Source organism: Gigantopelta aegis, chromosome 10 (genome assembly GCF_016097555.1).
Source record: "Gigantopelta aegis isolate Gae_Host chromosome 10, Gae_host_genome, whole genome shotgun sequence".
In the NCBI taxonomy this organism is placed as follows: domain Eukaryota; kingdom Metazoa; phylum Mollusca; class Gastropoda; order Neomphalida; family Peltospiridae; genus Gigantopelta; species Gigantopelta aegis.
This window is the reverse complement of record NC_054708.1, coordinates 60,501,310-60,524,360: the sequence shown is the minus strand read 5'-3', so window position 1 is coordinate 60,524,360 and position 23,051 is coordinate 60,501,310. Positions and strand designations below refer to the sequence as shown.

General features: G+C 35.3%; 1 protein-coding gene across 5 annotated transcripts in view; it reads right to left on the bottom strand.

The window, feature by feature from the left end:
- The window catches only part of LOC121383383 (keratin, type I cytoskeletal 10-like), a 37,565-nt gene extending 29,557 nt beyond the window's left edge, over positions 1 to 8,008 (bottom strand). For 2 of the 5 annotated variants that reach the window (XM_041513383.1, XM_041513386.1), the window contains exon 1: positions 7,423 to 7,702. The gene's annotated coding sequence lies outside the window, so the exon portion shown is untranslated. Of the gene's footprint in view, positions 1 to 7,422; positions 7,703 to 7,921 lie in introns of those variants that run through there. The other 3 variants (XM_041513380.1, XM_041513382.1, XM_041513381.1) reach the window with 2 other exon arrangements.
- Between the last annotated feature and the right edge of the window lie 15,043 nt (positions 8,009 to 23,051).

Here is a 23,051-nt window from a genome sequence, read left to right as displayed (position 1 = left end):
AGCAGGCCATATTTCTTTTGGCCTGCTATTTAAAAAAATATTAATTGCAGGCCATATTTTGCTCCATATTTCGAGCCCCGATATAATTCTAGTAGGTTTCCATTATAACTTGAATTTTGTCATGGATTTGCAGATGTTTAGTCAGCATAATGAAGCTTTTAAGTAGTACTGTTTGGTTAAAGTTGATCAGATTTCCTTAATTTCTATATTGTTAATGGATGACTTTTATATTTGCTATGGGTGTTCCGCAAATGCATTTGGAGCCACTACTAGTACTATATGGATTTTTAAAAAAGATTTTGTATATCTTCCTATTGTTACATCACTTGATGTATTGGTGTATATGGATAAGAGTGTAACATTTTAGTACTATGTAGGTTTATATTTAAGAGTTTCTTTACACTATATACCAAAGACGGTAACGGAATTACAAACCTATGGTAACGGAATTACATGTTTACAGCTATATAATTTTACTAATAATGTATGAATTTGAAAGTAAATGTCTCTGATTATGTGCATTAACATATACTCAGAGAATATGAGTTGATTCCTTGATTAAATATATTTGAATAATACAATCTAACTTTTTGTTTGTTTTCGGTAACGGAATTACAAATTGATTCTGTTTTCTAATTTCCCCTAAATCTAAAAAAAAAAAAAAAATTCATTAAAGTGGATTATGAAGTGTAGTACTTTGTTAGTGGTAAAACAAAAACACTAATAAAAAGAATATTACCTTCAATTACATGGCTGCTGTACATAAATTCATAGTGTGTATTACGGAAGTGTCATATTTTTAGTGTGACGGTATCCTCATAAAATAGTTAAAGTCTAACACATCCATTTATTTTACAATATTTTACTTACCAGATTTGGATTCTCCAGACAATTTTACATTAAAAACAATCTTAATATATCAGGAATAACATGATTTGATTTTTTCACTCCATGTCCACTTTAGCGTGGAATTGCCCAGATCAGATAATGAACAGAAAGACGAAATTGTCCAAAAACTATAATTTCTGTACTGACTGGGGTTCATATTTTGAATTCCAATTAAATCAGATGATCATAAGAAAAAAAAAGAGGCAAAATATAATAATATTTAATTCTAAAATATATGGTAAATTGCAAACAAGAATTCTACAGAATTAAATGCCTGGCCTACCATAAACTTATTCAGTGTCATTGATAGTGTATCTGTAGATATCTATCTCAATGCATGTTAAAAATGTTTTTAAAAATTAAACTTCCAAAACAAATTAAAATAAGTTGAAATACAACTTTTGACGTGCATGGAGTTGAACATTCATAGATAGAAAGTTCTATAAATGAAGCTTTACTGAATCAGGACATGTAATTTATGAGAAATGTAGCTACATTTGTACAATCAAAATGCAAAAGTTGATGTCGCAGCCAGTTATACCTATACTTCATCTTTTTAGTTTGTACATGTATTGCAATGTAAAGGCAAAACAAAAATCACCAGACTTAGCAACATCAGGATAAACAATGCTGTTGACAGCATGGTCACTGGTTATAAAAGTATATTATATGAATATTGTATGATAACTTTAATTGAACTGTCGTACAAAAAAAAATCAGGATTTTATGCACTTATTTTCATGATAAAAACATTTAAAACAAGTAAATATCATTGATTTCATAAATTAACAGTGTTTCATTAGTAGTATTTGATATACATATCATTTATTAGTTGTACAAGTGAACTGGACAAAAAGTCTCGTCCTGGCTCCTGAAATTTTTTAAAAAGTAAATGTTACATCATAAAGAATATTTTTTTTAGTAAATTGCTATATGGAATTTAGAAATAGACTGGATATTGTGTTAAACAGTGTATTTCAATAAGCAAACATTCTATCAGGAGTTTTGGAATTTATTGCAGTGTTAAAGTAAATATCCATTTTCGTCACGTCCTGGCACATTTTACTTTTTCACTTTGTCTTTTTTCTTTTCTTTTTTTACAAAAACAAAATTAGGCTCGACATGCTTATACTACTATATGTAAGTGTCTATAAATGATAAAACTTGCATTTCCATTTAAAAAGGATTTTTAGTGAAGGAGATCATAAGAGTCGGAATGTCACATCCTGGCTTAAATCATTACCATATCATAAGTTTTAGTTCCAAAATGTATCCGGTGTGCATCAAGGGCATATGTATTGTATTCATGAATAAATAGTTCGGGGTCAGCCTATTTACAGCCCAGAGCCCGAAAGTTACCTGGAGACAAAACCAGAACCCGGATGTTAATGCTGAGGTGTACATTGTTCATATTTGGCACAAAGATACACCTCAGCATGATGTATTTATATATACTCTTCAAAAGAAGAAACGCAAAACCACATTGTCTAACATTTGGAGAATTGATTTAATTATTGAATGGTGAGTCCGATAATTACCAAATGTTGCAGGATTGTTCACAATTCACTCTAGTCCATTGTGAGTAAGTGATAGGACACACCACCAAGGTCAAGGTCATCTGGAGTCAATACCGGGTGTGGCCTCCGCGTGTGTTGACAACTGCCTGGCACCGCCTGCCCATTGAAGCAACCAGAGTACGGATGACGTCCCGGGGGATGGTGGCCCACTCGGCCTGCAAGGCTGCTGCCAGCTCGGGCAGGGTCTGGGGCTGTGGTTGTCGCTGTCGGAGGCGTCGGTCCAACTCGTCCCATAGATGCTCAATTGGGTTCAAATCCGGTGATGTCGATGGCCAAGGAAGGACATTAATGTTGTTGTTCTGTAGGAAAGCCATTGTGAGACATGCTGTGTGAGGCCTGGCGTTGTCATGTTGGAACACTGCGTTGGCGTTGGCCATAACTGGAACGATGTGTGGCCAGAGGATCTGGTCAATGTAGCCCTGTGCATTCAGGTTGCCCTGCACGTGGACCAGGTCAGTTCTGCCAGTGTGTGAGATGGCTGCCCACACCATGACACTACCCCCGCCGAATCTGTCCACTTCCTGCACGCTGTTTGCTGCATAACGTTCACCACGCAGAAATCGGGATTCGTCACTGAACCACACCGGTCTCCATCGCAGTTGAGGCCATTGTCGATGAATCTGGCACCACTGCAGTCGGAGTCGACGGTGTTGTGGTGTTAAGATGACACCTCGAACTGGACGTCTGGCACGAATTCCTACCTCACGTAGGCGGTTCCGTACGGTCTGGTCGGATATCCTGCGCCTGTGGAGGTGGCAGTAGTCAATCGTTCCCGAAGGTGGCGTACCCGGATGTAGCGGTCTTGCCTGGGGGTAGTGACCCGTGGTCGACCGGATCTAGGGAGGTCACGTGTTGATCCATGTTGCTGGTAACGGTCCCAGTCTGGAGATGGTGCTTGGGGACACATGGAATGCCCTGGCAACGGCCGTTCTGGATTCGCCTGCGTCTAGTCGGCCGATGGCATTGTTTCTCTGCGGTTCACCGAGACGTGGCATGTCCTGGATTGTCAACTGTCGGCCAGATACAGAGGCCAGGCAAGCGAACACCCTGCACTTTTATACTGTCGGTGTTCATGTTGCACGTGCAGACAACGCACGTGCAGTGGTGACATGGTTTGCACGTGGCTGCGTTTTTGCGAATATTCACATTTTGGAACTTTATTGTACAGTAGCTGCGTTTTATCGAATGTAACCGTGGGAATGTGTTTGGGACATGCAATGACCTTATATTCACAAAGCATGAACCGGTAGGAAACATAAAATCGGAGTTATAACCCATTTGTACCCTTTTGCGTTTTTTTTTTGAAGAGTATATGTTAAAATAATAAATGTAGAAAGAATATTTTTTAAAGAAAAAAAAATTCAACTTTTTCATGTACATAACGAAATCTGTATTCACCGTCCGAAGGGAATGGCAATTACATCATTAAATATGGCATACAGAAACATGGGATTTGGCACGAGAAAACATCTCAGTACAATGTATTTAAATATGTTTAAAAAAAGGTGTAGAAAACAAAAATAATTTCTGAAAACATTTTTCATCTTCGGGTGGAGCACGTCACGAAAACGTTCCTTACCGAACGAAGCCCAAAATTAACCTGAAGACCAAAACAGAACCTGAATGTTAATGCTGAGGCCTACATTGTCCACATCTGGCACAAACATATACCTAAGCATTATGTAAAAAAAAAAAAAATAATAATAATAATTATATATTAAATTAAATATATATAATTTTGTTTTGTACCCCCCTTTTTTGTTCTACATATTTAAATACATCGTACGAATGTTTCCTCGTGCCAAATCCCATGTTTAATATGCTATAACCAAGAATAGAACATATTAAAAGTTATGTTTTGTTTAAATTGCCAATAAATATAGGCATGGCCCTTAATGTTTCCATACTTTTCTAGAGGTTGTGCATTCTAAATATAGTAACACTGTGACCGTGTATAGCCTCCTTTTGATCGTCAACAACCAGAAGACAGTCGGATAGCCGTCATTCAAAGTTGTTAACAGGCAAAACAATGTTGTCTGTAATCACATTTCTAATAATAAACGTGCCACCAGAGGGCGGTGCGCATGCTGAACCGCAAAAAAGTAAATGCTGCGATATCGTGAGCAAGTAGTATACAGCCCGAACGTGAAAAATGTTGGGGGTTTTTACATTTCTTTTTTTTTCATATTTAAATACTTCATACCCACTGTAACCCAGGTGTATCTTTATCATAATAAACTTTATGTTAGATATGAACAGTATACACATCAGGATTAACATCCGGGTTCTGTTTTTGTCTCCGGGTTGTAGATAGGTCAACTGTATATTCGTAATATGTATCGTATTCGCTACACCTCTACAGGCTTTTATTACCTAAGTTTGTAGACTCCATTCCACACCATTCCTCAAAAGCTATGTCGTTTTTTATTCCCATTTTTGCGAATGGTTGGACTTTCACGTACAGTGCTGTCCGGTGTATCGGCGCACCTAAGCTTTCAAGGACCATTTTCTATGTGAACATTGTGAAATATTTAATAAAATGCGTCTCTCACCAATGAAGAAGTGCATAATCTGAAATACACTACAAACTGTTTTATGTCCGGTGATTCGGCGCAGTAGATGTAGATCATTGACCCCGCTATTTATAAACCGCTCATGACCTCACTTTTAGCCCATAAACGCTACACTATTGTCCCAGAATTATTTTAGTACTTTTTTGTTGTCTTGTTAAAAATATTACTATGAAAACAAACGATCACATATGACCCATCTCATGATCAGTTTCGGAATTGTTTTCTCGAGTGGCACAGTACTGCAGATGCATACATGTTCATTGTCATGCATGGTTAAGATGCCTACATGGATTTTATTTTTCTCGGGTAGATTGTGCACACACGTGGATCTTATTTTGCTTTTATTTTTTTTATAACAATGTGACAATTGTGAACTGGAATGACTGTCAATTAAGGTGTAAAAGTTTCGTTTTGTTTGCCTGTGTTTTCTTTTTCGGTTTAAATCAAAAAATAACCCAACAAAAATAATTACATTTATAGCATCATCTATAATTTTTTAAAGTTTACTATAATTTTTAAAATGCGGGAAAGGTGTTTTTAGACTGGTTTTAACATTCTTAATGTCAATAAGGATGACCTACTTCGCGTTTATAAACACGAAAATAGGTGAATGATTTATTTTGAAATTATTATATAATTATTGATAATTCTAAAAAAAAAAAAATTGCACCCTTAACAATAAATATGTTGATACTTGATTAACCATTGAAAAAGGAATTGAACTTTAATTCGTTAAAAACTCCGACAACATGACAACTTCCTAAGCACACTCAAGCAAAATACCAAGTGCGCCGAATCACCGGACGCACCGATACTAGCATGAACCAACAGGAACGATAACTCGTGACGGCATGAATTGCGTCTGCGCAAAAACTGGCTCCAGATTTCTCTCATTTAATGGGTACAAACTCCGTCTGAAAGCTCTTTTCTGATAGGTTCTGACACGGGAAACATAGCCAATGAGAAAAGTTAATACATTAATCTGCTAGAACATTCCATTTTCACTTAATTATGCACGCATTTGCCTAAAAATAATTCAGTGTGAAAAGTTTGCTTCAGGTAAAAATGTAGTTAGGAGAGGTGTTCTACATCATGGTTTGGTAATATGAAAAACCATCCATACCTTTATTAGTGTAAATCAGAAAAAATACAGAAAATGGGCGTAAAATTGTTGATTTTGGAAGTTGTTAACCCAATGTGACTATTTCCGAGCGCTCACGGAAATCAACGGAAATTTCTGATCGAAATCCAAGATGGCGGCGCCCATCTCCGATCAGTGTTTACAAACTTTTAAACATGTATTCCTTGACAATGCAATCAATTCTACATGGATTATTACAAGTAATTTGGGGACATATATCATATAATCAATACCTCGTATATATAGACCTCTATTATTGAGTAGAAATTGTTGCAAATGTTGAAACATTTGTTTTGTAACTTCCTCCTCATACCACTTCGCACCCTTTTCATACTAATTAAAAAAAAAAATTATTGAGACGTTATAATCGAGGTACAAACATCATGTCAACTTCCCCAACCCATTCAGAATATTGTAATGCATGTTTTCCATGTCCATGTTGACAATGATACATCCACTCCGGCTCTACTCCATCGGCACCCGGACACGTCCAACAAACTTTACAAAGATTATTCCAAATCATATTCCTACCAAGTCAGTTAAGTATTTTGTTTGGTGATTCCTGGTGGTGTATTTTGTGAGATCTCTGACTGACGCCCTCTCTGTCTCTGAAGGAAATATTTGATAGATTTTGATTGGTCTATCTATTTATTACTGGCTTCAGAGGTCCCACAAAAGACACCACATCACCAGCAAAAGTATTTCATGAAAACAAAAAATAAAAAAATAATTTTCAGACATTGGTGGGTGAATATGAACATGACTATTCTCATTACTGACCCTAGTTGTGGACACGTTACTGTGCCAAAACTCCCGTAATATCCATAGCAGACGTGACTTTTTGCTTGCATATATCATTGTAAAACGATACTTAAAACCATTTTAATTCTGCTTTATATTATTTCTTTCCATTTTCAATCAGATTAGAGGTCATATTACATGTAAAAAACAAAAGAATCACCAGTTATTTGGATGATTGCCCTGTTACATTCATTATACAGGTTTTTGGACAGAAAATGAAAAAAAATATTTAAAGGTCCATCAACCGGCCGTATACAAAAATTCGTTAAAAATTAATTTTTCACTCTTTTTCATTAAAACAAAAAGCATTCATCTTCTAAAACCCATACTATTATGTATGCAAACAATGAGTTTCCTATTTGAATTTTTTAAAAATCATTGGTTCATGCTACCGATACACCGACACGGTTGTATAAAGAACATAAATATGATAAATACTTACAATAATTAGAGTTAGTGGCAGTGCCAAGGTTAAGTCCTTCCTAAAAGTACAGTATTTGCGTTTTTTCCATTAGACGAACCAGTTTTGGACGTCGATCACTCGATGGATTTTTTTTTTTTTGAATCATAGCCATTTGGACACCTCGCTACCTAAATTCATTTCACATAAAATTATTTATACCGTCATATTTGTTATTCAAGAATAACGTGTGTATTATAAATGTACTTTATTATAATTCTTTAAAATACAACCGCATTTGACAAAAGGATTTGTTTCCTCATGCTCTGTATTGACCAGCCATTTTATTTCGTGTGCAAAAGTGACGTGTGCAAAAATCACAAACGCTACATTTCCATAGAAAAATAATTTATAAGTTACAAACGAGTATTTCCTTTGTATAAAAAAATATATATAAGAGATTCGGGTGGATACATACAGAAGGATTATATCGTTTTCGAATCTTTATCTGCAACACAAACCTAGAAGAAATAAAATATACCTGAAAATAACACCTCACGTGCTTCCAAATAAAATTACAGATGGCGCTGCTTTCGTAGACTAGTTTTTTGTGTTCTATTCGCTAAATGGTTTTTACACACTAAACCAATATCCGTTGTCAATAATGTTAACCACTGTTTCGGAAAGTATTAAAGGAATATTTATTCAAGGGGCCTTTTAGGAAATATGTAACGCATTGTCTGGCATTTGTAGGGGGAAAAAATTAAAAGTAAATAGTCACTAAAAAAAAAAAACGTCAAGAAGAAAAGTTAACGAAAACAAAGTCACTAAATTTTTTTTAATAATAACGGATACAAATAAAAAATAAAAAATTCTAAGGAAATAAAAAAATAATTATAAACCTACTAAAAAAAAATGAAGTAGAACGTTTTAAAATGCAACAAATGTATAAATATGTATTTATCAGACACAGCACGTGTCCAACAGTATCTACCCTTTTAATTTGAGTCAATGTATTTTGTAATACATTTTTTTTGTTTTTTTTACACTTGACTGACGTATATACTTAATTTTATTACATACCCATTAAATCTTACTATATAAATACAGCCCTGAATACAAAAATGAAATACACTTTTCCGTATTCAACTCAACTGCCGGAACTATACCGTATTCAACGCTACTATTTACTATAGCATATGGTTACGGGAATGCCCTTCGCGATATGTAAACAAAGTTTGTGCTTGGTTTGTTTAAAATGCTATTTTGTGGAAAATTTGAACTGAAAACAGACGAAAACGGTGACAAATATTTACAATTTAATGAGCGCGATACCAAAACTTGAGACGGGAACACTACTAACCAACGAGCTTTTAATCTACGATAGTTAAAGTGCTGTGCCAGACCATACACTAAAATTTCAAATTACACAATTAAATGCTTTCTTAATTCATTGCAATAATATTTTACACCGATATGTAAATCAATAATTACGAAAATGCCCCATAAAAGTATTAAAACATCACTCCCGTAGAACACTGCCGGAAACGACCGAGTAAAATTCTCGGTAAAAACATTTGCCTGTAAATAGCCATGACGTCATGAAGGGAACGCGCTTCACAGAAACCTACCACGAGACGACTTTCAGCGCAAGCGAAAGTGGGACCGACAGCGACTGCCAAGCTCATTGATCATGCGATTCTTCTTTCGATGATGAATAGTGTAGTAATGACGACTGGACTAATATTTGTGCAACACAACAAATAATGCCTTATCAGTTTGAACCTGGAACATCTTCCGATGAACCACCGGCCTGACAGATGACGATGAAAATGGTCGTGGAGACTGCTTACCACTAATTTACAACTTTTATTCTTGTTTTGTTCTTTAGCTTTTGGTGCGAATTATTTTGCTACACTGTATGTTCTAATACTTGTGATGTAGTAGAGAAGACGATAAATAACTCTTGAATTCTACGAGTGAAGTGGACCCGATATCGGTAATTTTAAGAAATAAACAAAAACGACTTTTAGTCCGTCCCCATCCCTCTATGAAGATGGGGTTTTTTTATGAACAATTTCAGTTTAGTTTGACGTTAAAAATTAAAGTAAAAGTTATTTGGAAATAACAAAACAATACTATTTTTTGTGTGTAGTTGTGAAAACAGTCTGCTCAGAAATAAATAACTTATTTTAATTTTAAGAAATAAACAAAAACGACTTTTAGTCCGTCCCATCCATGAAGATATTTTTTTGTGCGAATAATTTCAGTTTAGTTTGACGTAAAAAAAAAAGTAAAAGTGTTTTGGAAATAACAAAACAATACTATTTTTTTGTGTGCAGTTGTGAAAACAGTCTGCTCAGAAATAAATAACTTGTATCACATTCCATAGTATGAAAAAACGTTTTCTTTGTCGGAAGGTATAGTAAAATTAATTTAATGTATTTATAGTCGGTTTTACAGGGAACGCCTTTTTTCATACTATGGAATTTACAAGTCATTTATTTTTGAGCAGATTGTTTTCTAAGATGCATACAAAATCTTTTTTTTTTCTTTTTTTACAAAAAAACCCAACATTTTTGTAGGATGGGACGGACTAGGCTATAGATACTTACTTGTTTGTACTTTATTGTTTTAATGTTTTCGAACTGTAAAGAAAAATCTCACAAATGAACGAGATGCAAACGACAACAAATCGGATCTCGATGATTGCACGAACCGTGCATGAAAAAACAAACTGACCGGAGTTGAAAGCATAACGCAATTTGGGACATTGACGATATGCACCCCACGGTCATTTCGGTGTGGATGGCATAGGCTGTTGTCATTTGTTTTGTGTCGCAGAAAAATTATTGGTACGGCATCTTTTTTTAAAAGCCATAACACATGGTATTCCCATATCTCGCTTAAGCCGACAAGCCAGTTCGGACAAATCGAAACTAAAGTGCCTGCAGTCAACGGTCTCCGGCATTTTCTTCCTGTCCAATATTTTCACGTTGTTTTAATCAAATTTACACACAGATTATTCACAGCAACATTACTAGGAAATGCGTGAAGACTAAATTTATCGGCTTTTGTATTGCTACAGCCGCCAACAACACGCCGTTTAACCACAATAAACACAAACGAAGCAATGAATAATGGCGCTGACTATCGAAAGGAGTTCCCTTCGTGACGTCACGGATCAAATCTTACGGAAATTCCCGAAACGAATTCAGCTGGTTCTGTTTTTCAGGGGAATATTTTTAAATGGAAAATATACCGTTATATAATTTTTTTACATTTTTTTGTTTAATTTTCTAATCATATTAACTAATATCTTGATTGATATAGCTCAATACATCATACATCTGGAACAGCACTTTAAGGCCGACGACAGTCACTTTTTGGACCCTTGTTTTGGCTTCGTACACAATTCTTATTCTTATTTAATAAATTAAACATCTCCAACCGTAATTTTGTGATATGATATATTTGACAAAAGGTACCTTTTATTTATTTCATCTTTCAAAACTTCAGATTAATATTTTGTCCAGAATTATGAAAAATAAAAAAATTGTACTGACCTGTAAACAGCGTTGTCTGCTTGTTATAGGAATTTGACAGGGGTCAAGGTTAGTAGACTAGTTTTTATTTTAATGTGGCGCAGCATTGTAATAATACAGCTAATTTTGAATTTAAATGACGTCAGTATTCCAATGACGTCACCTTGCATCTCCTTACAATAACCATAAACTGGGTTCAGGACATTTCCTTTTTTCAGGAAATTCCAGTGTAAAATTGCTATTGAATTTATTTATTTTTTAACATTACTAATGCACCTGGGTGTGTTTGAACAAAATCTTGTGATTAAAAAATTGTACCTTTTACGAAATATGGATTTCAAGTGAAATTACGGTAAGATATGCTATATTTATTGTGTACGAAGCCAAAACAAGGGTGCGAAAAGTGACTGTCGTCGACTTTAGCAACAATGCCGTCGCATGCACCGTCTCCTCACGTAGAAAACTTGAATGAACTGTCAACCGGATTATTCAGTGGAGCGATGATTTATGGAGGCACATTTAATATAAACTTAAACTTTTCAGCAACGAATAATTCCATGAACATCAATAAAAGAAAACACACCGATGACGACTCATACACTAAGTGAACAATAATATTATTCTTGACATTTTTCTTCGTTGATAAAACTGACACGCTGAAGGTTTTCTATATTACGAGCAAATTAAATATTATATTGTTCGTGAATTTTAGCTATTACATTGTCTTTAAAAGGCATTTCAAACAATATCATTAAAATTATAGGTAACTTTTCACTCGTTCTTTCTTATTTCTGTTTTAATATATTGTTTAAATAGAACTATATTCCTATGCATCGGGGTTTCCTGCAGGAAATACACTCGTGGAATACAGAAATCAGAAAACCACATATATGTAGTTTTGTCTATGTAGCTATCCGCAATGGAACTTCGTATACCACTACCAAAATGGCGGATAAAGCTCGCTTCGATACACGACGGTGAGTACATTTTGTCTTACAGCTGCATGCTGAATGCCTTTCTGATTAAAATAATATTGCGATATGGCTCTAGAATGAATGCTCTATCCATCTGTTTGCGTAATTCTGGATTTTCTATTGAAGAATAACCTCGTTGCTTTGACGGTCAAAACAAACATGATAAAAAATATTTGGTGTTATTTTAATGAAAAAAGTTATATTTATATACTTTGAAAGTGTCATGATGAAAGCTTGTACACGCTGGGAGCTAAATTATGCAAATATGTTTTGGAAAGTCATTTTATAAGTGTTCATCCAAACATTTCTTATAGTTTTGGCACATCTTCATCTGCTCCCCCTGGTTTAAACCAAGATTTTTGCAAGAAACATGGAATATTCGGGAGAAATGCTGTCCAGTGTTCACTATAAAAGGCCAGACAACATTCAGTCGCAAATCATTGCCACTCGGCCACAGCCTTCAGAAGTCCAGAAATCAGAAAACACCATTAGTGAACTGTTTGATGCAATTTCGTCATGTCATGCCTCAGTGAAAATGACAGATGGCGAGTCATAGGGATGTTTGAATCTGGGACCTCGCAGCGTGACATCGCATGTCAATTCAACATCCACAGAAACATCATATGGCACTTATGGCAATGCTATCAACAAAACAACCAGGTCAGGGACCGTCCCCGTAGCGGCCGACCACCCATGACAACCCCTCGCCAAGACACATGGGTCCAAACCACGCATCTTTTAGCGTTTAGTGGCCTCAATGAGACGACGGTGCCAGGCCTGTGTCACTGCTCAAGGTGGACACACTCGCTGCTGACTGTGTGAACTTCGCTCTGGACCCCCTCTAGTGATGTGGCTCATTTGCATATGGCAGGTGTGCCCTTTTCATGGACTATTGCTCGTTTCCATACCTTCGGAGATTTCTCTTTCTATGTTATAACGTTTCATACACGGCAGAAAAACTTATCATCAATTATCTTTGTCTTTTGTGTTTCACAATAACATTTACAGGGGTTCAAAAATCCCATCGTCCGACGCCCGTGACAAGTGGAATTTTTATGCCGGGCAAGTAATTATGTTAACTGCATATGCCCGATGACAAGTGACTAACACCAAAAACTGTGGGTTTTTTTTTTTTAAATGTTGTTACAAATCTCGGTAAAACCTTTTGAAAGAGTTCCGATCGTTCAAGCATTTATATAGCTCTAAGGAAAACTAATCCTATCCCTAAATGCTGGAACGATCGGAACTCTTGCCAATGCGTTAACACCAAAATGGAAAACAATGTGTTGAAAAGTTCAATAACAAGTTATTCCCCTTTTACTATCGACTAAGATCGGTAATGTCCGCCACTGAACGTTTGACTGAATTCGTATAAGTAATCGGTTGGATGATCTTCAAACTTGGAAATAGCGTCCAATACGCTATACAGTTTATGTATAGGGGATATTCCCCTACTTAAAATACACCACTGAGTAATAATTTTATGTGCATATATGTTAGTATGGAAATTGACACCAATGACATTGGTGGGTTAATTAAGTCGGGTTTCATCTCTCCATTACTGAAAAATAATGGAGCGTTGAGACAATACTGTGACTTCGCAGGTATATTTTAAATAAAAATAAAATATACATGCCTTGTGAATGCAATAAATGTTTAATCCTTGCAAAAATTGTCATATTCAAATCATATTAGACGTAAACGCAGTGGACTCTGGAATCTACTCTTTGCAAATGAACGGGGACGTTTATAATTTCCGAGTTCACTTGAACAAAGCATAAATATTATGAACTTTATTCTTATAAACGTTGCAAGATATTTTAGTTTAGATATCATAAACCTTGTAGCAGGACATACTTAATGTTTTTCAGTACTTTGCAAATGTAAATCTACGTCCGTGTAAAAGGAACGGGCAAGGTGAAGTTAGATTTCATTAGCCCTACGTCATAATCGTGACAAGTTAGATTTCATTAGCCCTACGCCATATTCATGATGGTGCGATGCCCTCAAAGCATACATGAATATATAATTTTTTTCTGCTTTATTAATAGTTTTTAACAAATAAATTATGCTCAATAAATTAAAAATACAAGGCTCCAATCGATGTACACCCCTTCTGTTGTTTACCAATCATGCACTATTTATAAACATTACCAGAGCTCATGTTTACTTTGAGCCCAGCCACGGCTGTTTGCGAAATACTTTTCTCAGCTATGAACAGGGTAAAAACATCCCAGAGAAGTGTTTTGGGGCAAAGAATGTTAAATAATATACTCACAATAATGACACATGGGCCAAAATCCATAAACGAATGGCTCACAAGTGGAAAGGGTTCACGCCACATCCACGGCCACTACGACATACACACCGACACAATAATTATATTGAGATGAACAAGTGGACACTACCAAAGAAATAAAGTTTAAATCAACAAATGGACACTATTTAAAAAATAAAGTTTAAATCAACAGATCGAGAAGACAGTGGATACTACTGGACAGACGTATACATTTAGTACTTCCTGAGTAAGTGTTGTAACCTATTGTCAAAATTCTTTATTTGTGCAATCAAACCAATTACTTTCAATATTATTACATTATTAAGCACCGTGTTAAACTAAATAGGAGTAACACAATTGGTTACCTTAAAAAGTATGGGCAAGTGGAAAAATATATGGGGCAAGTATATCTTATATCTTATTGGCACTTGCCCTGTGGCGGCAAGTAATTTTTTTGAAAATTTCTGAACCCCTGCATTTGCCTTTTAGTATAATTAAAGACAATATCACTGTTTATTCTAGCAACAATTAAAATGGTATGTCTTAATTGGTTTCTATGATTAAACTTATCATTCAACATGAACAAATGTTATATAACTAATCGGTTTTATATTACGATTGATAGATAGCAGCGTACATGTGTATTCTGGAATACATATCTGCCTTGTTTTGCTAATTCAAATTATTTTTCCAGTCTCCTTAAGCAAGAGGTAGACTACTGTCAAATTATGGAATGCTTTAAAAGTATGTTTAGAAATTAGATCTTTTCAAATGTGGAAACACCTCCAGAGCCTTCTCTCCTTCTTGACTTTATCAATGATGTCGTATCACCATACAAATTATCAACTGGTTCAGGAAATCCACAATGTCTACTGCGATCCGTGACATCAGTGTGTTTCAAGTGGAGTATGTCCTGCCCAGTATTTGATGACTACCCAAATGGTATCAAAGCTTCGTCTTTAGGGTTACCAATATAACAAACCATTAATAATGTTCTTGGGCGTAGCCAGAGAGGAAAAAACATCGAGGCAAACCCAGACCTGTAAAATAAATATCAGTGCCATGGGAAAAATAAAATAAATCTACGCCATTGGTGTTATATGTCTGCATTCAACCACAACTCGAGAATATGCTTCATGCTTGGATGAAAAATTGTGTGTATATAGCTGCGTCATAATTTCCTATCCGGTTGAATGTGCTATTTGTGGATCCACAACCATCTCCAATGATAAGCCCATACTTACAAACTAATATAACCCCATGATCCATAGAATATTGAATAGAAAACCAAAAACATTGTTACTCTGATCCTGCATGATCAACTGGGATAATACTTGTGGCAAGGGAATGCAATGTAGAGTGATAATTTTTAGACTGACAGTTTTCTTACCTTACATGTTTGATGGTTTTGCTCTGATCTATGCATTAAACCAACCAATTGCAAACATATTTGTCAACATAGTTTTGGGAAAGATTGGTGGTTCCACCAGAAAAGATGACATTATCTTTGACACTCATATTGAGAAACAATACATAAAGCTACCAACAAAAATCTAATGAGTAGGAAAGAGAAAGGTAAATTTTGCAAAATTATAGATGTGACATTCATTTGACACAAGTGTAGTTCCAATGTTTCATTAATTATTAATGAAACCAACAGTGTTCTTGCCATTCTTTAAAGAGTGAAACTGTTGTGGACCTCCTGAACTGAGCTATATGTATGTTGTGTGTATGGAGCTACTGAATCAGATGTTGGGATTGATACTCGGGTTAAGTATATTTGTAAAAAAACAAACCATAAGTTCTGAAATACTTTCATCTAGCAAGGATGCCACCAAGTTATATGTGGGAAGACTTATATCTAACCATACATATTGGTACATGTAAAGATGCTACAAACTGATAGTGGTCTAAAACCTGCATTAAGGGTTTTGGGGAAGGATGTGTCACACGAAATGAATATTGTCAAATAAACAAATTTTTCATTCCAGATTCCCCTTAGTTTATATGAATATTGCAATATATACTGATCAATTAGTCATAATCAAGAGTAAACCTTAAACAACACTTTTTAGAAAAGACTTACTCTCATAGATATTAAAACAATGTGACCAAAATATTGATTTTGACTTGCACTGACATCTAAAATCACCTCTAAAGTGTCCTTTAAATGTCACAATGGTGTGAAAAGCTACCTTCAACATAAACCTTGCCGTAAACAGATCTCAATACAGGTAAATTTTGCGTGGATACCTACCCTCACCAAACTTACTCTGTATAAACACCAATAAGCATGAGTACCCATTTCTAACAAAGCTACCATTAATTATTTCTAAACTTATGTTTTAGACATTAGTAAACACATAATTTCGAGATCAGTTGATTTTTATATCATGTTTCCCAATAGTTTGCATGTAAATTGTAATATATAATTATCCATTATAATCATATTTATGAAAACTTTAAGTAGTATATTTGTAAAAAAAAAGCCCTACCTGCAAAGAGCAGAAAAATGTAAGAAAACTTAATTTTTCCTAGTATGACCCTAAATGACCTTAAATGACGCCAAAACGATCCCTAAAAGTAAATTTTGCATGGGTACCTCCCCTCACCATAAACTGTACCTACACTCACCATGTAAAGACCTCCCTAAGTATACCCAAAATGTGGACATGACCCATTCAGAAATTATCCCTTTTGATTAAATTCTGGATCTGCCCCAGAAAGACATAATTTCGAGATCAGTTGATTTTTATATAATTTTTCCCTATAGGTTGCACGTAAATTGTAATATATAATGATCCACTATAATCATATTTATGAAAAGCGAACTTTAAATAGTATATTTATAAAAAGCCCTACCCGCAAAGATAAGTAAAATGTTAAAAACTTATTTTTTTCTAATATGAACCTAAATGACCTTACATGATCCCAAAAATTATCCTTAAGGGTCAATTTCACATGGGCACCACCCCTCGCCATAAACTGTACTCACCATGTAAAGACCTCACTAAGCATGGGTACACATTTCTAACAAACCATGCCCAAAATGTTGACATAACCCATTCAGAAATTATCCCCTTTGATTAAATTTTGGATCTGCCCCAGAAAGACATAATTTCGAGATCAGTTGATTTTTATATCAAGTTTCTCTATATTTTGCATGCAAATTGTAATATATAATGATCCATTATAATTATATTTATAAAAAAGCCAATTATTTATAAATAGGCTTACCCACAAAGAAAACAAAACAAAACAACAACTTAACTTCCACTAATTTGACCCTAAATGACCCCCAAAATTACCTTTAAAGGTCACCTTTGAGTGGCACATACCCTCACCACAAACCATACCCTATACAGACCTCAGTAAGCATTGGTACCCATTCTTAACAAACCATGCCCCAAAATGTGGGCGTAACCTTTTCTTAAACATCTCCCCCTTTCGTTAAATTATGGATCTGCCCCAGAAATTTCAATGAGGAAACACCCCTACTAGATGTGTAATTGATATATTTATAAACCAAAGTCATAATATGACCATTATTGATCAATATTATTGGAAAGGATTAAAATAAACCATGATTTGTGTCATTTACTGCATATTATATATTCAGAAACAATTACCTTCATTTGACCTTGAAAATGTAGGTCAAATTTACCAATTATGAAAATCCAGCAATCAAAATGGAAATTTTGATATTTAGCATCACAAAAAACATTTTTAAAGAGTTTAATCTCCCCTATAACTGAAATTTGGCGTCTGTCCCGTGGACTTGTTTTTGGGTAGCAGCAGATCAAACAGAAATTGATCTTGACGTACCATTAAAAGTATGCACATTCCCAATTAACCTACAGGTTTAGGCAAGTAAGAGTTGCAGATCTGAAATCTACACATATTTTTTTTGACATAAGAATCAATGTTCAAACCTTCCTGACTCTCCGACATAGATAAATCGACCTGGCTCACGTAGGCTACTATATATTCCATACGATTTACAGTACATACGAAATTTTAAAATGAACGAATTAACATGAGGTTGACCTTTTCAATTCCCATATCATTTAATAAACTACTAGTTATTATTAGCTTTGTTTAAGAAAATCCAATCTTTAATCTTTAAAATGCGGCGGGACGTAGCTAAGTGGTAAAGAGCTCGCTGGATGCGCGGTCGGTTTGGGATCGATCCCCGTCGGTGGGCCCATTGGGTTATTTCTCGTTCCAGCCAGTGCACCACGTCTGGTATATCAAAGTCCGTGGTATATGCTATCATGTCTGTGGGATTCCTTGCTACTAATTGAAAAAATGTTACGGGTTTCCTCTCTAAGACTGTCAAAATGACAAAATGTTTGATATCCAATAGCCGATTAATATATCAATGTGTTCTAGTGGTGTCGTTAAACAAAACAACCTTTAACTTTTTCAATCTTTAAAATGCAATTATGATGGCAATGTCTGGTGTATTATGTAGAATGTAGCGGGTTTGTCCATTACCCGTGTCTGGTTTTGTCATAAGATAATTAAAATGTACGGTTTAGTTTTTCTGTGTATTCATTTTAAACAAAATATTGAATGTTTTCTTGTTTGTGCGTTGTTGGTTGGTTTGTTTGGGGGTTTTTTTTTTTTTTTTGCTGTTGTTGGGTTGGGTGGGGGTTTTTTTTGGGGGGGTAGTTGAAAGCAACGCAACTTTTTTCCTGTGTTTATTAGTGAAAGCAAATTTGACTCTTGACACTGCATTCAACCATATTATAAACCATGTACAAAATGTTTCGAAAATCTTGTCACTGAACAATCTAATTAAAATTAGCTCCACTATTACATGTAATAGTGGAGCTAATTTTAATTAGATTGGACACTAAAAACTTAGATATAATATATTATGACAGATAATTTTAAAATAATTCCGAAAATGTAACAAAAAAAAAAAGGAATAAACCATAAAAATGTAAACAACTGACTCTAATATCAGAATACTATAATAGCATAACCAGTGCAATACGATTAAAGGGAGATACCCTAGTTTTTAAACACTAAGGCATATTTTTGACGATTATGGCCGTTTTTGATGGTTTAGATTATCAATTTCCGTACATTCGAATTTTATTTTGGTCATCCTGGTGTTTTTAATATCACAAAATACATTTTTCATATTTTTAAAAACGCACGTGCGTCTAAGAAGTAACAGTTATGGAGTTTAGTTTTAATCTATTTTTAGAAGGTGTTTCACCATTTCAAAGTCACAGACTCATGTTTCACTCAGTTGTAACTTCACCCCGTACGAGCGTGTACGCCTGAAAATATTGGAACACGGGTCAGTGAACGCTCATCAAGGCTAAAGGTAAGTTGTTTATTTTATTCAGTGTAGGTTTTTGTCTATATCTAAACTATTATAAACTTTTTCGAAAAAATAATTTATACTGTAAAAGATAACCCATTTATTTAGATGTATGCCAAATTATAAGCCAAATGTTTAAGTGTTAACGATTTTATTTAGCTGTTAACGAATGTTGGTTGGCGATGGAATTTTTAGGTTTATTGGTTTGAGCTATTAATCCTAATTAAAACATTTTATTTAAATGAAACTGTCTCTAATAAATATACTGAATGGTTTGCCATCTATCAAAGTACCACTGTGTGAAATTTCAGATATATATGATAAGTATTAACAACGATAAAGCCTTTCAAAGAGAGCCACCCTATCTCAGTTGGTGAACGCTTGGCACCCCATCAAATTTATATCGGTGTACGCTATGCATCAGTGTTGGTGTACGCTTGTCACATGCACTAAATTCGTACTATTATCCTGTTCAATTATTTAGACCCAAAGTTTTTTGCAAATGTTACGTTTATTTCCTATTCGATATTTGTTTTCTTTGCATTTACATGAAAACAAACCCAGACCCCGACAGGTTTTATATACAAATCATCATATAAAATGCACGAAGTTGACTTGATTCCACTTTTTAAAAATCTCTGTGTGTTCGGAATGCACGTTATTTCTCCTATAAATAACTACGGTCATTTGCATATCAAAAGATTGGGATCTGAGGCTACGTGAAGGCCATTATAGCTTGTTTCACTAAATCAAGGTTATTATTGTTTTGCAGTGTGTAACAGCATTGTCTAATCTTTCTGTTAAACATAGATGTAAAAAACAGAACATGTAACCTTTCTTGTAGGTGCATTATATTTAATCAATTTAGCTAATGTATTTGTATTTGTATTTTATTATATCAGTTTATATATTAGCATACCATACCTAACCTAACACAACTGAGGTGTAGCACAGTAATAAACACAAATCACCTCACACACCGCAGGAATGTGCTTTCCAAATTTATAAATAAATTTAATGCAGGGCCGGACCCAGAAGACCAGGGGGTGGGGGGATAAAATGTCAAAGGCCACCAACATCAAATAATAATAAAAATGTTATTTAATTTGCCTCTAAATTGGGAACTCATACGTATATATATATATAGTATTTATGGTGGTGCTAGGGGCTGGGGTTTGGGGGTGGGGTGTTACATTTGTAATGAGAAAAACCAAAGGGCTATTGTTCGGACTCGTATGGGTTCAACCACTTTTTCATCCCGCAGACACAGCCCTGAATGTCCAAAATACGATAGCATTGCTTGGTCAATAACATCATTATTTCGATCTATGACTGCACGTGCTATTGTAGCAATGTGTAAACCACGTAAAATACAAGTTAGGTAGGGTATATAAATTCATTGAAAATGTATTAGTCGACATTCTTGTTTTTGTTATTTGCGGAAAAATATGGGTAAATCGAAAAACACTTCAGTTGATGTAAAATCGTGTATTAAGAACGTTTTCGATTATTGTGAAGATGAATATCAGCGCGGTAGACCTAGGTATGCTTCTTATCGAATTGTCGATCGAGTTGCCGCTGCACTTAAAGTTTCGGTTTTAACAGTAAAAAGAACTGTGAAAAATCTAAGCTCTACGAATCCGAGCACAGAAATCACTGTTAAAAAACGCGACCGAAAACTCATCGATTTATTTGATAAAGATGTTATTAGACGACGAGTATACAGATTTTATAGAGAGGGCGAATTACCTACATTACATAAGATTAACGTGGCTTTAAGGGAGGAATGTGGAATCAACATATCCATATCAACTTTACGAAGAACACTCCATGACCTCGATTTTAAATACCAACATATGTCTACAACCGAAAAAGTGATTTTGAGGACGCCAATATATCAGACAGGAGACTGTCTTATCTCCATGAAATATCCAGTTTACGAGAACAGGGGTATTTAATAGTGTATCAAGATGAGACCTGGGTGAATGTCAACCACACAACATCCCACCACTGGACAGATATCCACCCGGGCACAAGTACCGCCAATCACCTGCCGAAATCAGACGCTGCTGATAGACTTCCTAAACTCTGTTCGCTGACTGGGAAGGGAAAAAGACTTATTATTTGTCATGCTGGCTGTGATAAATATGGATTGATAGATGGCTGTGAATTGATCTTTGAGGCTAAAAAACACAGACGGAGACTATCATGGGTGAGATGAATCATGACAATTTCATCAAATGTTTTTGAAGAACAACTTATGCCTTCTCTACCAGAACCTTCTGTTATCGTCATGGATAACGCAAGCTACCGCAACAAATTAACTGAGATTACACGATGTCCTGCACTAAACGCTAAAAAGGAAAGAAGTTCAGTCGTGGCTACGAAACAAAAATATACCTTTTGAGAGTAACATGACAAAGCCAGTTCTTTATGAAATTGTGTGAAAAGTAACAAATGTGCACAGCAATTTGTTACTGATGATATTGCTGAACGCCATGGGCACTTGTGTCTAAGACTGCTGCCAAGACATTCTGAACTCAATCCGATAGAACTGATCTGGAGTCAAGTCAAAGGGCACATAGCTCGTCATAATGATGGTAAAATGACCACGGTGCGGAGAGAACTTGCACATGCATTGAACTCTGTCACACCTACACACTTCTCTGACGCAGTTAAACATGTAATAAAGATCGAAAGAAGATTTTAGAAAACAAAATAGTTTTATAAGAAATAAAATACCCCTGTGATAGTCCCCCTTAACGAAGATAGTGATGAAGAAATGAGTTTGTCGACTGATTAAGTTATTTCTCCATACCCATCAGGAGTATTACTTTAATGTATGCATGAACTCTTTAACACCAAAAACAATTTATTTCCATATCATTCACTATCAAACAACCTAAACAAACCTATAAACTAATCGACTAGAAATGCATATAGACTACACATACATTCGAGAGAAATGTTTATTTAACGACACTCAACGCATTTGATATACGTTTATGTGGCGTCAGACAAAACGGTTAAGGAGCATTATGACAGTGAGAAAGAAACTCGCTACCGCCACATGGGCCACTGTTTCCGATAAGCAATTTTGATAAGCAATAAGGGACGTTTTATATGCACCATCCCATAGACAGGATAGCACATACCACAGCCTTTATACATCAGTTGTGGTGCACAGGCTGGAACTAGACACAACCCAATGGGTCCACCATGTGGGATCGATCAGTCGACTACCATGAGCGAACGCTTACCCTCTGAGCTACGTCCCGCTCCATATACAAAAGAAGCCTTAAGTGGGGTTGGGGTTGTGCAAAGGGTCACACCTCCACCAATCGCATGCATACCATATTCTTCTCTCTCTCTCCCTATAACCATATAACCATAGATTAAAATATGTTGAATGCGTCGTTACATAAATGACGTCTCTCTCTCTCTCTCTCTCTCTCTCTCTCTCTCTCTCTCTCTCTCTCTCTCTCTCTCTCTCTCTCTCTCTCTCTCTCTGTATGTATGTCTCTCCCTTCAGCGCG